Raw genomic sequence first — 12,533 nt, forward strand, 5'->3', positions numbered from 1 at the left:
AGCATTCTTTGGCATTGCCTTTCTTTGGGATTGGAATGAAAACTGACCTTTTCCAGTCTAGTGGCCACTGCTGAGTTTTCCAAGTTTGCTGGCATATTGAGTGCAGCACTTTCACAGCATCATATTTCAGGATTTGGAATAGCTCAACTGGAATTCCATCACCTCCACTAGCTTTGTTCTTAGTGATGCTTTCTAAGGCCCACTTGACTTCTCATTCCAGGATGTCTGGCTCTAGGTAAGTGATCACACCATCGTGATTATCTGGGTCATGAAGCTCTTTTTTGTACAGTTCTTCTGTGTATTCTTGCCATCTCTTCTTAATATCTTCTGCTTCTGTTAGGTCCATGCCATTTCTGTCCTTTATCGAGCCCATCTTTGCATGAAATGTTCTTTTGGTATCTCTGATTTTCTTGAAGATATCCCTAGTCTTTCCCATTCTGTTGTTTTCCTCTATTTCTTTGCATTGATCGCTAAAGAAGGCTTTCTTATCTCTTCTTGCTATTCTTGGAACTCTGCATTCAGATGTTTATATCTTTCCTTTTCTCCTTTGCTTTTCACTTCTCTTCTTTCCACAGCTATTTGTAAGGCCTCCCCAGACAGCCATGGTAAGCCACTCCAGTATTCTTGCCTAGAAAATCCCATGGATGGAAGAGCCTGGTGGGCTACAGTCCATGGGGTCACCACAAGTCGGTTGCAACTGAGCAACTTCACTTTCACTTTTCACTTTCACGCAATGGAGAAGGAAATGGCAACCCACTCCAGTGTTCTTGCCTGGGGAATCCCAGGGACGGCAGAGCCTGGCGGGCTGCTGTCTACCAGTTCACACAGAGTCGGACACGACTGAAGCGACTTAGCAGCAGCAGCAGCAGCCCCAGACAGCCATTTTGCTTTTTTGCATTCCTTTTCCATGAGGATGGTCTTGATCCCTGTCTCCTGTACAATGTAATGAACCTCATTCCATAGTTTGTCAGGCACTGTATGGGCTGCGATGGGTGTGCTAAAGCACAGGCGGCTGTGACGGGCGTGCTAAGCGTGGCTGAGAGGATCCACCCCATGTCCGAAGTCAGGGGCAGAAGCCAGAAGGACCCCATGCCTGAAGGGCGGCGGCCAAGAGGAGTTACCCCACGTCCGAGGTCAGGGGCAGCGGCCCAGAGTACCAGACTGCGACAGCGCAGGAACGGCCAAGAGGAGTTACCCCAAGTCCGAGGCCAGGGGGGCGACGAGAGGAGATATCCAGCGTCCGAGGTCAGGGGCGGCGGCCGGGAGGAGATACCCCATGCCCCAAGCCAGAGGCCGGGGGCGGTGGCCGGGAGGACCAACCCCACGTCCAAGGAGCCGTGGTTGTGTGGGCGCAAGAGGGCTTAGAGGAGCTATCCCACATTGAAGGTCAAGAAGGGCGGTGGTGAGGAGATACCTGTCTTCCAAGGTAAGGAGCAATGGCTGAGTTTGCTGGAGCAGCCCTGAAGAGATACCCCACGCCCAAGGTAAGAGAAACCCAAGTAAGATGGTAGGTGTTGCAAAAGGGCATTAGAGAACAGACACACTGAAACCATACTCACAGAAAACTAGTCAATCTAATCACACTAGAGCCACAGCCTTGTCTAACTCAATGAAACTAAGCCATGTCCATGGGGCAACCCAAGATGGGCGGGACATGGTGGAGAGATCTGACAGAATGTGGTCCACTGGAGAAGGGAATGGCAAACCACTTCAGTATTCTTGCCTTGAGAACCCCATGAACAGTATGAAAAGGCAAAATGATAGGATACTGAAAGAGAAATTCCCCAGGTCAGTTGGTGCCCAATATGCTACTGGAGATCAGTGGAGAAATAACTCCAGAAAGAATGAAGGGATGCAGCCAAAGAAAAAACAATACCCTGCTGTGGATGTGACTGGTGATAGAAGCAAGGTCTGATGCTGTAAAGAGCAATATTGTATAGGAACCTGGAATGTCAGGTCCATGAATCAAGGCAAATTGGAAGTGGTCAAACAAGAGATGGCAAGAGTGAATGTTGACATTCTAGGAATCAGCGAACTCAAATGGACTGGAATGGGTGAATTTAACTCAGATGACCATTATATCTACTACTGCGGGCAGGAATCCCTCAGAAGAAATGGAGTGGCCATCATGGTCAACAAAAGAGTCTGAAATGCAGTACTTGGATGCAATCTCAAAGATGACAGAATGATCTCTGTTCGTTTCCAAGGCAAACCATTCAATATCATGGTAATCCAAGTCTATGCCCCAACCAGTAATGCTGAAGAAGCTGAAGTTGAACGGTTCTATGAAGACCTGCAAGACCTTTTAGAACTAACACCCAAAAAAGATGTCCTTTTCATTATAGGGGACTGGAATGCAAAAGTAGGAAGTCAAGAAACACCTGGAGTAACAGGCAAATTTGGCCTTGGAACACAGAATCAAGCAGGGCAAAGACTGATAGAGTTTTGCCAAAAAAATGCACTGGTCATAACAAACACCCTCTTCCAAAAACACAATAGAAGACTCTACACATGGACATCACCAGATGGTCAACATCGAAATCAGATTGATTATATTCTTTGCAGCCAAAGATGAAGAAGCTCTATACAGTCAGCAAAGACAAGACCAGGAGCTGACTTCGGCTCAGACCATGAACTCCTTATTGCCAAATTCAGACTTAAATTGAAGAAAGTAGGGAAAACCACTAGACCATTCAGGTATGACCTAAATCAAATCCCTTATGATTATGCAGTGGAAGTGAGAAATAGATTTTTTCATATACATAACAAATTTTCTCAGCACTATATTCCCTTTCTCCCACAATATGTAAGCTCAATCTGATGCTAACTTTTCATACATGCAAAGATAGGTTTCCCAGCTCTTGAGGCAGTTCTAGAGGTCTATTCTTCCAGTGCTGTGCTACGGGTACACTGTCTCTATTAATACAGCTTCTACAACATCACATAAGGCATGTTTCCCCACCCTGTTCTTCATGAGTGTTTTGGCTATTCTTAGTCATTTACTGTTGATTGTAAATGGTATTTTTTAATTGCATTTTCAAAATGCTTATTGCAGGTATATAGAGTTCAATTTTTTAAATAATGAGGTTAAGACCAGCAATTCTGCTAAACTCCTTTATGAATTCTAGCAATTCATCTTTAGATTATCTGAGTTGTTTTCTTTTTTTTCCCATACAGGACAAAATGTTGTCTTCAACCAATGATGATTAGGTTCCCTAAGTATCCTTATCTTGTTTCTGATTTTATGGAGAATGCTTTAATCTTTAACCATTAAATATATTTGCTGAAATTTTCTGGACTACCTCTTATGAGGTTACAGAATTTTCTTAGTTTGCTAAGAATTTCTTTCCATGAATGTTATTGAAGTTTATTGAATTACTTTTTTTTTCTTCATCTAATAAGATCATCACATAGTTTTAGCATTAGAACAAATTTGCTTTCCTTGGATAATTCAATATGACTGTGACATTATGATATTGGTAGAATTATAGTTTTTATGCATTGTTTGCTGAAATAATTTGCCAAAGATCTCTGCATCTGTATTTATGATGTAAGTTAAACAGTAATTTTTTTTTCCTTTTTTTATAGTCATTGTCTAGTTTGGGAATTATAAAATAAATTGGAGAGTTTTCAGATTTGCTACTATCTGGAAGATAATTTGAAAAATTGAATAATGAATTTGAATAACATTGAAATTTGAAAAATATTGATGTTCCTTTGAGTGTTACTAAAACTACTCTGAAAAATCATTAGGTTTGTATTTTATTGCAAGAAATATTTTTTATATAATGCATTAATAATTTTTAAAGGGTATAGGACTACTCAGGAGTTTTGTGTCTTCCTGTGGTAATTTTAGAGATTTATATTTTATATGAATTTGTCTATCAGGGAAGAGATCTGGACTGAAAATACATCCATCTTTGTATCTCCTACATCAAGAGCCAACACCAATTGAATAAACATGTTAAAATAAAATGGAATGAATCAGAGATACAAAACAATAAATCACCTGTCATTTTCCCAGATGTGCTAACTCATGGGCTTCTTGAAGGCCATGCCAATGAATCTTGAAGAGGGCATGGTGCGGTCTAAGGCCTGCCTTGGTCAGTGGTTCCTTATACATCTTAACTCAGCTCTCAAGTTTTTAACTAGAAATTGAGGCTAATAGTCCTGATAATCTATCTGCCTGCTTCATGGTGTCAGGGTGAAGATGTAAGGTGATAATACACACATAAAATTATGGAAAATTACTAAATGCTTGTGTGAATGAATATGTGAATCAAATTTCCTTTCATTCTATCTTAGGGTTTATGGCTCACATTCAAAAGAGGTCACACACTCTATCAATGTCTCACAAATGTAACCACTGGCATGATGAGCACCTTAGCTTTCCTCTACGGATCACTGCTCTTTTTCCAGTATATAGTGTACTTCAAATAACCAGGCAGTGATGCAAGTTCAGACACACTGCCCACTGGTGATTCACAATGCTGAAGGCATATTCCTTGTGGTCTTGGGTTTGCCAGACAGCAGTGCTAGAGGAGAAAGAGTTTGGAATGTCTAGTTAGGAGACCTACCAGATATAACTGTTAGTTTCAAATCTGTTAGTTTCTGGTCATGAGACTGTGACTAGACTCACATAACTCCTTGAGCCTCCTCCACTGTAAAGGAGGGTGAAATCACCTCCCTCAAAATAGTGTTACTGCTAAGTCACTTCAGTCATGTCTGACTCTTTGCGACCCTATGGACCATAGCCTGCCAGGCTCCTCTGATCAAGGGATTTCCAGGCAAGAATACTGGAGTGGGTTGTCATTTCCTCCTCCAGGGGATGTTCCTCACCCAGGGATTGAACCTCGACTTCCTGCATTGCAGGCAGATTCTTTACCATGTGAGCTACCAGGGATGAAAGATTCTCACATCCTTTGCAGTGTAATACAAAGACTAAGGGAGATAATGTTTGTATACACATGTTTAAAACTGTGATGCACAATATAAAACAAATGTTTTTTTTTCTAAGATAATCCAATAAAATGGAGGAAAAGCAGGATGGTGTCATGGGAAAAGATTGAAACTTGTAAAGAGAAATGGAGGTTTGATTCTTAGGGTTGCCTCGTTTTAAATGTGTGATCTTGTTCAAGGTACCCTTTCTGATCCTCAGCTTTCCTACATAAAAATAGAATGATTTTTCCCCTTTTCCTGTTAATGAGAAATATATGCTTTATAAGAAAATTAGCATACATAAAGCTCTGGCAGACAGTAGCACTTAATAAATGTCCTCCCTCCCCCATCACTGGTGGTGGTGGTTTAGTCACTAATTTGTGTCTGACTCTTGCGACCTCATGGACTGTAGCCTGCCAGACTACTCTGTCCATGGGATTCTCCAGGCAAGAATGCTGGAGTCACTACACCACTATGAATTTGGTTAAAGTAAAATAAACGGTTATTTATTGTTTAACTTGTTCTATATCATTGTTTTCAAACTGATTCACTTTTGAAAAATCTCAGCCTGATGAAAGGAAAAAAGATATATGCCTCTGAAGTTCTATGTGAGAAATGTTTGAGTGAGAAAAGTCAATTTCTAGATTAATGCTTGAACTCTACATGTTATACCTTTGCTTTATCTCTGAGCCAAATTTTAGCAACTTCAGTTCAGGTCAGTTCAGTTCAGTCACTCAGTTGTGTCCGACTCTTTGTGACCCCATGAACTGCAGCATGCCAGGCTTCCCTGTCCATCACCAACTCCCAGAGTTCACTCAAACTCTCGTCCTTCTCCTTCTGCCCCCAATCCCTCCCAGCATCAGAGTCTTTTCCAGTGAGTCAACTCTTCACATGAGGTGGCCAAAGTACTGGAGTTTCAGCCTTAACATCATTCCTTCCAAAGAACACCCAGGGCTGATCTCCTTCAGAATGGACTGGTTGGATCTCCTTGCAGTCCAAGGGACTCTCAAGAGTCTTCTCCAACACCACAGTTCAAAAGCATCAATTCTCCGATGCTCAGCTTTCTTCACAGTCCAACTCTCACATCCGTACATGACCAGAGGAAAAACCATAGCCTTGACTAGACGGACTTTTGTTGGCAAAGTAATGTCTCTGCTTTTGAATATGCTGTCTAGGTTGTTCATAACTTTCCTTCCAAGGAGTAAGCGTCTTTTAATTTCATGACTGCAGTCACCATCTGTAGTGATTTTGGAGCCCCCAAAAATTAAGTCCGACACTGTTTCCACTGTTTCCCCATCTATTTCCCATGAAGTGGTGGGACCGGATGCCATGATCTTCGTTTTCTGAATGTTGAGCTTTAAGCCAACTTTTTCACTTTCCACTTTCACTTTCATCAAGAGGCTTTTGAGTTCCTCTTCACTTTCTGCCATAAGGGTGGTGTCATCTGCCTATCTGAGGTTATTGATATTTCTCCCGGCAATCTTGATTCCAGCTCGTGTTTCTTCCAACCCAGTGTTTCTCATGATGTACTCTGCATATAAGTTAAATAAACAGGGTGACAATATACAGCCTTGACTGCATAGAAGTTAAATAAGCAGGGTGACAATATACAGCCTTGACGTACTCCTTTTCCTATTTGGAACCAGTCTGTTGTTCCATGTCCAGTTCTAACTGTTGCTTCCTGACCTGCATACAAATTTCTCAAGAGGCAGATCAGGTGGTCTGGTATTCCCATCTCTTTCAGAATTTTCCACAGTTTATTGTGATCCACACAGTCAAAGGCTTTGGCATAGTCAATAAAGCAGAAATAGATGTTTTTCTGGAACTCTCTTGCTTTTTCCATGATCCAGCGGATGTTGGCAATTTGATCTCTGGTTCCTCTGCCCTTTCTAAAACCAGCTTGAACATCTGGAAGTTCATGGTTCACGTATTGTTGAAGCCTGGCTTGGAGAATTTTGAGCATTCCTTTACTAGCATGTGAGATGAGTGCAATTGTGCGGTAGTTTGAGCATTCTTTGGCATTGCCTTTCTTTGGGATTGGAATGAAAACTGACCTTTTCCAGTCTAGTGGCCACTGCTGAGTTTTCCAAGTTTGCTGGCATATTGAGTGCAGCACTTTCACAGCATCATATTTCAGGATTTGGAATAGCTCAACTGGAATTCCATCACCTCCACTAGCTTTGTTCTTAGTGATGCTTTCTAAGGCCCACTTGACTTCTCATTCCAGGATGTCTGGCTCTAGGTAAGTGATCACACCATCATGATTATCTGGGTCGTGAAGCTCTTTTTTGTACAGTTCTTCTGTGTATTCTTGCCATCTCTTCTTAATATCTTCTGCTTCTGTTAGGTCCATGCCATTTCTGTCCTTTATCGAGCCCATCTTTGCATGAAATGTTCCCTTGGTATAAATTTGTCTCCCCCATGGTTAGACACACCAGGGATCTAACACCTGAATGGAGATGTCCTGTCACCGGGGCTGTGCCCCAGGAGTAGTGTCCAGGCAGCCATTATGGAAACTGAGTCCAAAACTAAAGCCAAAATATCTTTCTCTGTCAATTTTCAAGTTCACTTAATGTGACTGTTAGATATAGACTAGTAGTCACTCTCTTGCTATTAGCTATGCACATTGAAGAAGGAACCACATGGATAGACCTTGAAGGCATTATGCTAAATGAAATAAATCAGACATAGAAAGACAAACACTGTATGTAATCTCACCTATATGTGGAATTGAGAATAAAAGAAAGAAAAAGAAAAGCAAATTCATACAAAAGAGATGAAATTCCTGCTCACCAGAGGCAAACAGCACAGGGAGAAGTAATTGGAGGCAGATGGTCAAAAGGTACAAACATCTAGTTATAAGATAAATAAGTACTAGGGGTGTAATATTAATATAAACAAAATGACAATCGCTAGCACTGTTATATGATATACAACAACATGGATGAAAATGGAGGGAATTATGCTAAGTAAAATAAGCCAGAGATACACAAATACCGCATGGTATTGAAACAGAGTGGGCCCCTGTGGGGCTCCCTGACATGGAGGCTTCTTATGGGCAAGCCTCCAACCTTTCTTGAGTCCCAAAGGGCAGATTCCAACAGTTGTTAATCAAGGGAGGACACCCAAGAAAGCAGCTGAGCCAAGATTAAAGGGACCAGAGAAACTCATCAAGATCAGGATACGGATCATCTGAGATTAAGGGAACACAGGCCCTCAATTCAGTTCAGTTCAGTTGCTCAGTTGTGTCCAACTCTTTGCAACCCCATGGACTGCAGCACGCCAGGCTTCCCTGTCCATCACCAACTACTGGAGTTTACTCAAACTCGTGCCCGTTGAGTCAGTGATGCCATCCAACCATCTCATCCTCTGTCGTCCCCTTCTCCTCCCACCTTCAATCTTTCCCAGCATCAGTGTCTTTTCAAATAAGTCAGCTCTTTGCATCAGGTGGCCAAAGTATTGGAGTTTCAGCTTCAACATCAGTGCTTCCAGTGAATATTCAGGACTGATTTCCTTTAGGATGGACTGGTTGGATCTTCTTGCAGTCCAAGGGACTCTCAAGAGTGCTCACACCTTAATGTTGTCAGAGACCCCACCCTTGAACCATTGTTTGTTATAAACCCTTCATCATTCCTCTGGTTTGGAACACAGTCTTTCAAGGGAGAAGGCTGCTGCGTCCCCCTTTGCCTGGCAAAGCAATAAAGCTCTCCTTTTCTACTTCACCCAAAATCTCTGAGATTTGATCCAGCACTGGTTCAGAGAAGCCAAGCTTTTGGCATTGGTATCACTTACTTGTGAAATCTTAAATTGAACCAAAAGGAAAAAAAAAAAAGGCAAACTCTCATGGAATCAAAGTAGAATGGTGGTTGCCAGGGGCGAGGAAGTGGGGGAAATTAAGAGAGGTTGGTAAAGTTATAAGATGACTACGATCTGAGGCTATAATGCATAACATGGAGACTATAATTGATTATACTGATATGTATACTTGAAATTTGCTCAGAGACTAGAACTTGTGTTCTCACCAAATAAATATGTGTAGTGAAGACTTTTTTAAAAAGAAGAAGAAATCTACATCAAAACCTTGGTGCTGAGGTGTCCAAATAAGAAACTGGTCTTTAAGGAAATGAAGTGACTAACTTGGAGACGAAGGTTGGCTGGAGCAATTTTAATCAGTTTCTGACATTTTAGTTAAATCGCCTATAAAGAAAATGTGGAGGTTCAAGTTTCTTAGCAATAATTCCCTGCATTATATTATCAGCAATTCAAGGATGAGACTAAATCACCTCATTCACTTATAATCCCAGGGGTGTTGCTGACAGAGTTGAAGCTCAATAAACATTTCTCGAATGTTATTCTTCTCTCTGAATTCAATTTGCATTGTGTGTTCTTTGGCATCTGCCTCTCATCTAACCTCCCACTTACTTCTTTCTTTCAGTAAAAGATGACCAAGACCTTCCAAGACCTGACTCAAACCCATTTCTAGCAGAAAGCCCTCTTAGATTTGGCATATTCTCTGTTCCCCACCTCTCACCTATATTTTGCATTTCTTCAGCCCCTCAGTGTATAGACTGTTTATAGATTGCTTTACACATGTCCTTAAATTGCTTTTTTTTTTTTTTTTTTCTTTTTTGGTAATATCTGTTTCTTTCCAGTTAAAGAGGGAGAAATGTTTGGAACTATGCTAGGTATTTTAACATTTGCATAACAAATATGTATTAAAATAGAATACAGAGAAGGAGAAAGAGCAAAGAAAGTAAGGAAAAGGTATAAAGACCCCGATGCTGGGAAATACTGAAGGCAGAAGGAGAAGAGGATGACAGAGGATGAGATGGTTGGATGGCATCACCAACTCAATGGACATGAGTTTGAGCAAGCTCCAGGAGTTGGTGATGGACAGGGAAGTCTGGTGTGCTGCACTCCATGGGATTGTGAAGAGTCGGACACAACTGAGTGACTGAACTGACTGAACTGATTCCATGTCTGACATACCCTGCTCCTGTAGATGTAGCATCATGACCAGATTAGATGAATAAAAAGTAATGCAAACAGAAATGGGAGAAATCCAGAGAAACTGTGAATCACAGAGAAAGAAGAGAGAGTGTTGTTTGTCTCTTCATTCAGTCTAAACCTTAAGGAACTATAGGGACTTCAGTAAGGTGTTCACCTTCTATATTTTTTATATATTTATTTGGCAAGCCATTGTTTGTTTTTGTAAAGAAAATGTCAATACTTTATTACCCCCTGGTATTTATCTGGGAAGACAGACTGAGTCAACAAGTAAGGGAGTTGCAGTTAAAACTCATTTTAATAGTGATCACAAGTCTTAGTTCTGGAGGCTGAAAGTCCAAGGGGAATTTGCCATTCTCAGTGAGGGCCCTCTTCTTGGCTTGCAATGGCTGCCTCTTTACTGTATCCTCACATGCTGGAGAGAGAGGTCCAGCCTCTTTCTTCTTACACTGGGGATTAAGGCTTTAGCATATGAATCCATAACACCAGAAATGCTTGGTCAGTTGGGAAGCTACATGGGGGTGTTCTGACAATGGTGTCTGCCATGAGGGTTATCATTTGCATTAATCATGATTCAGAGGATGATGGCTGGCTTGATGTAGGTTCTTCTTGCCTCACTAGGGTAAATTCTTCTTTTAAAAAAAAAAATAAATTAAAAAAATATTTCTTTATTTGGCTGTGCCATGTCTTAGTTGCAGCATACAGGATCTTCAGTCTTCAGTATGGAATGCAAACTTTTAGCCCTGACTAAAAATAAAACCCAGGCCCCCTGCTCTGGGAGCTCAGAGTCTTAGCCATTGAGCCACTAGGAAAGTTCCAAGGTGGATTTTTCTTGAAGCTGAACACTTCATGGAAGAGATAATCTTCCTATTTGTTTGTTGTTCCTTTGAACAATTATTTGTTGAATACCTACTATGTGCCACGAACTCTTCTACGCACCAAGGATACAAGCTCCAGGAGCTTGTGTTCCCTTCCCTCCAGGAGCTTATGTTCTAGTGGAAACAGATGAGTAATTAAGAGAAAACAAATGGTCAAGATCATTTTAGGAAGATGTATATTGTAAAGGGTAGCATGATAGGTCATTATTCAACCTAACACATGTGACTGTCTTTTCTCCCTTTGCTAAAATCTCCAAATAGGATCTCCAACTTTGTCCTCAAATAAATTGCATTTTTGTCAAAATCAAAGGAACAGTTTATCTCTCTCTGTCATCCCCATCCTTTTCCTCCTAGCTCACTTTTATTGAAGCATGGGTTAAAGTGCCTTACAATGCATCATCTCATTCAATCCTGAAAACAGCACCATGAGTTTAGTATCAGGAAAATAACCATTTCACAGATGAGAAATCCAAGGCAGAGAACAGTTTAGCAACTTGCATTTAGTCATACAGCAAGTAAGTAGTGAAGCCAGGATATGAATGCATAGCCTCTGAGGCCAGAGGTCCTGGCAAAGCTAAAGTGTGAGCATTGTCCCTGTAGCAGAACTAGTCCTTCCAACAAAAGGAGGCACCAAACAGATGCTCTCTATCTCCCCAAAGAAGAGAAGGAAGATTTGTATTACAGCTGAGGGATATGAACTAGACACAGTAAAGAATCAGTTCAGTTCAGTTCAGTCCCTCAGTCGTGTCCGACTCCTTGTGATCCCATGGAGTGCAGCACACCAGGATTCCCTTTCCATCACCAGCTCCCGGAGCTTGCTCAGAACTCATGTCCATCGAGTTGGTGATGCCATCCAACCATCTCATCCTCTGTTGTCCTTTTCTCCTCCTGCCTTCAATCTTTAAAACTAAAAACTTCCTAGAGAAGTTTAGCAAATTTTTTCTTCTACCAGAGATTAGAACAGAGGTCAGCAAATTACTGCCCATGGGTGAAATCCAGCTATTTGATTTCATAAAGTTTCCCTGGAACATAGCCACATTTCTTCATTTACATACTGTCTATGGCTGTTTCACATTATAGAATTGAGTAGTTGTGACAGAGACCACGTGGCGGGCAAATCCTAAAAGATTCACTTTCTGGCCCTGTATAGAAAATGTTTATTGACCTTTGACCTAGAATACCAGGATGGATTTTGCCTGGGTTGGCTTGAGTATGTTTCTCTCCAAATTCAAGGAAAATCTAACTGAAACTTTAAAGTCCTTCTCAGCTCTAGGAATAAAGAAGTGGTCCACCTTACTGGTGGAACTCTCCTCCCCACTTCGCCCAGCTTTCTCCCAGCAACAATTTAGCTATGTCTGTCTACATTATTTGAGAAGGCAATGGCACCCCACTCCAGTACTCTTGCCTGGAAAATCCCATGGACGGAGGAGCCTGGTAGGCTGCAGTTTATGGGGTTGCGAAGAGTCAGACACGACTGAGCGACTTCCCTTTCACTTTTCACTTTCATGCATTGAAGAAGGAAATGGCAACTCACTCCAGTGTTTCTTGCCTGGAGAATCCCAGGGACGGGGGAGCCTGATGGGCTGCTGTCTATGGAGTCGCAGAGTCGGACACGACTGAAGTGTCCGACATGACAGCAGCAGCAGCAGCAGCAGCAGCTGTGTATTATGGGCTTCCTAGGTGGCGCCATGAAATTAAAAGATGCTTACT

This window comes from Bos taurus, chromosome 16 (assembly GCF_002263795.3).
Source record: "Bos taurus isolate L1 Dominette 01449 registration number 42190680 breed Hereford chromosome 16, ARS-UCD2.0, whole genome shotgun sequence".
Lineage (NCBI taxonomy): Eukaryota > Metazoa > Chordata > Mammalia > Artiodactyla > Bovidae > Bos > Bos taurus.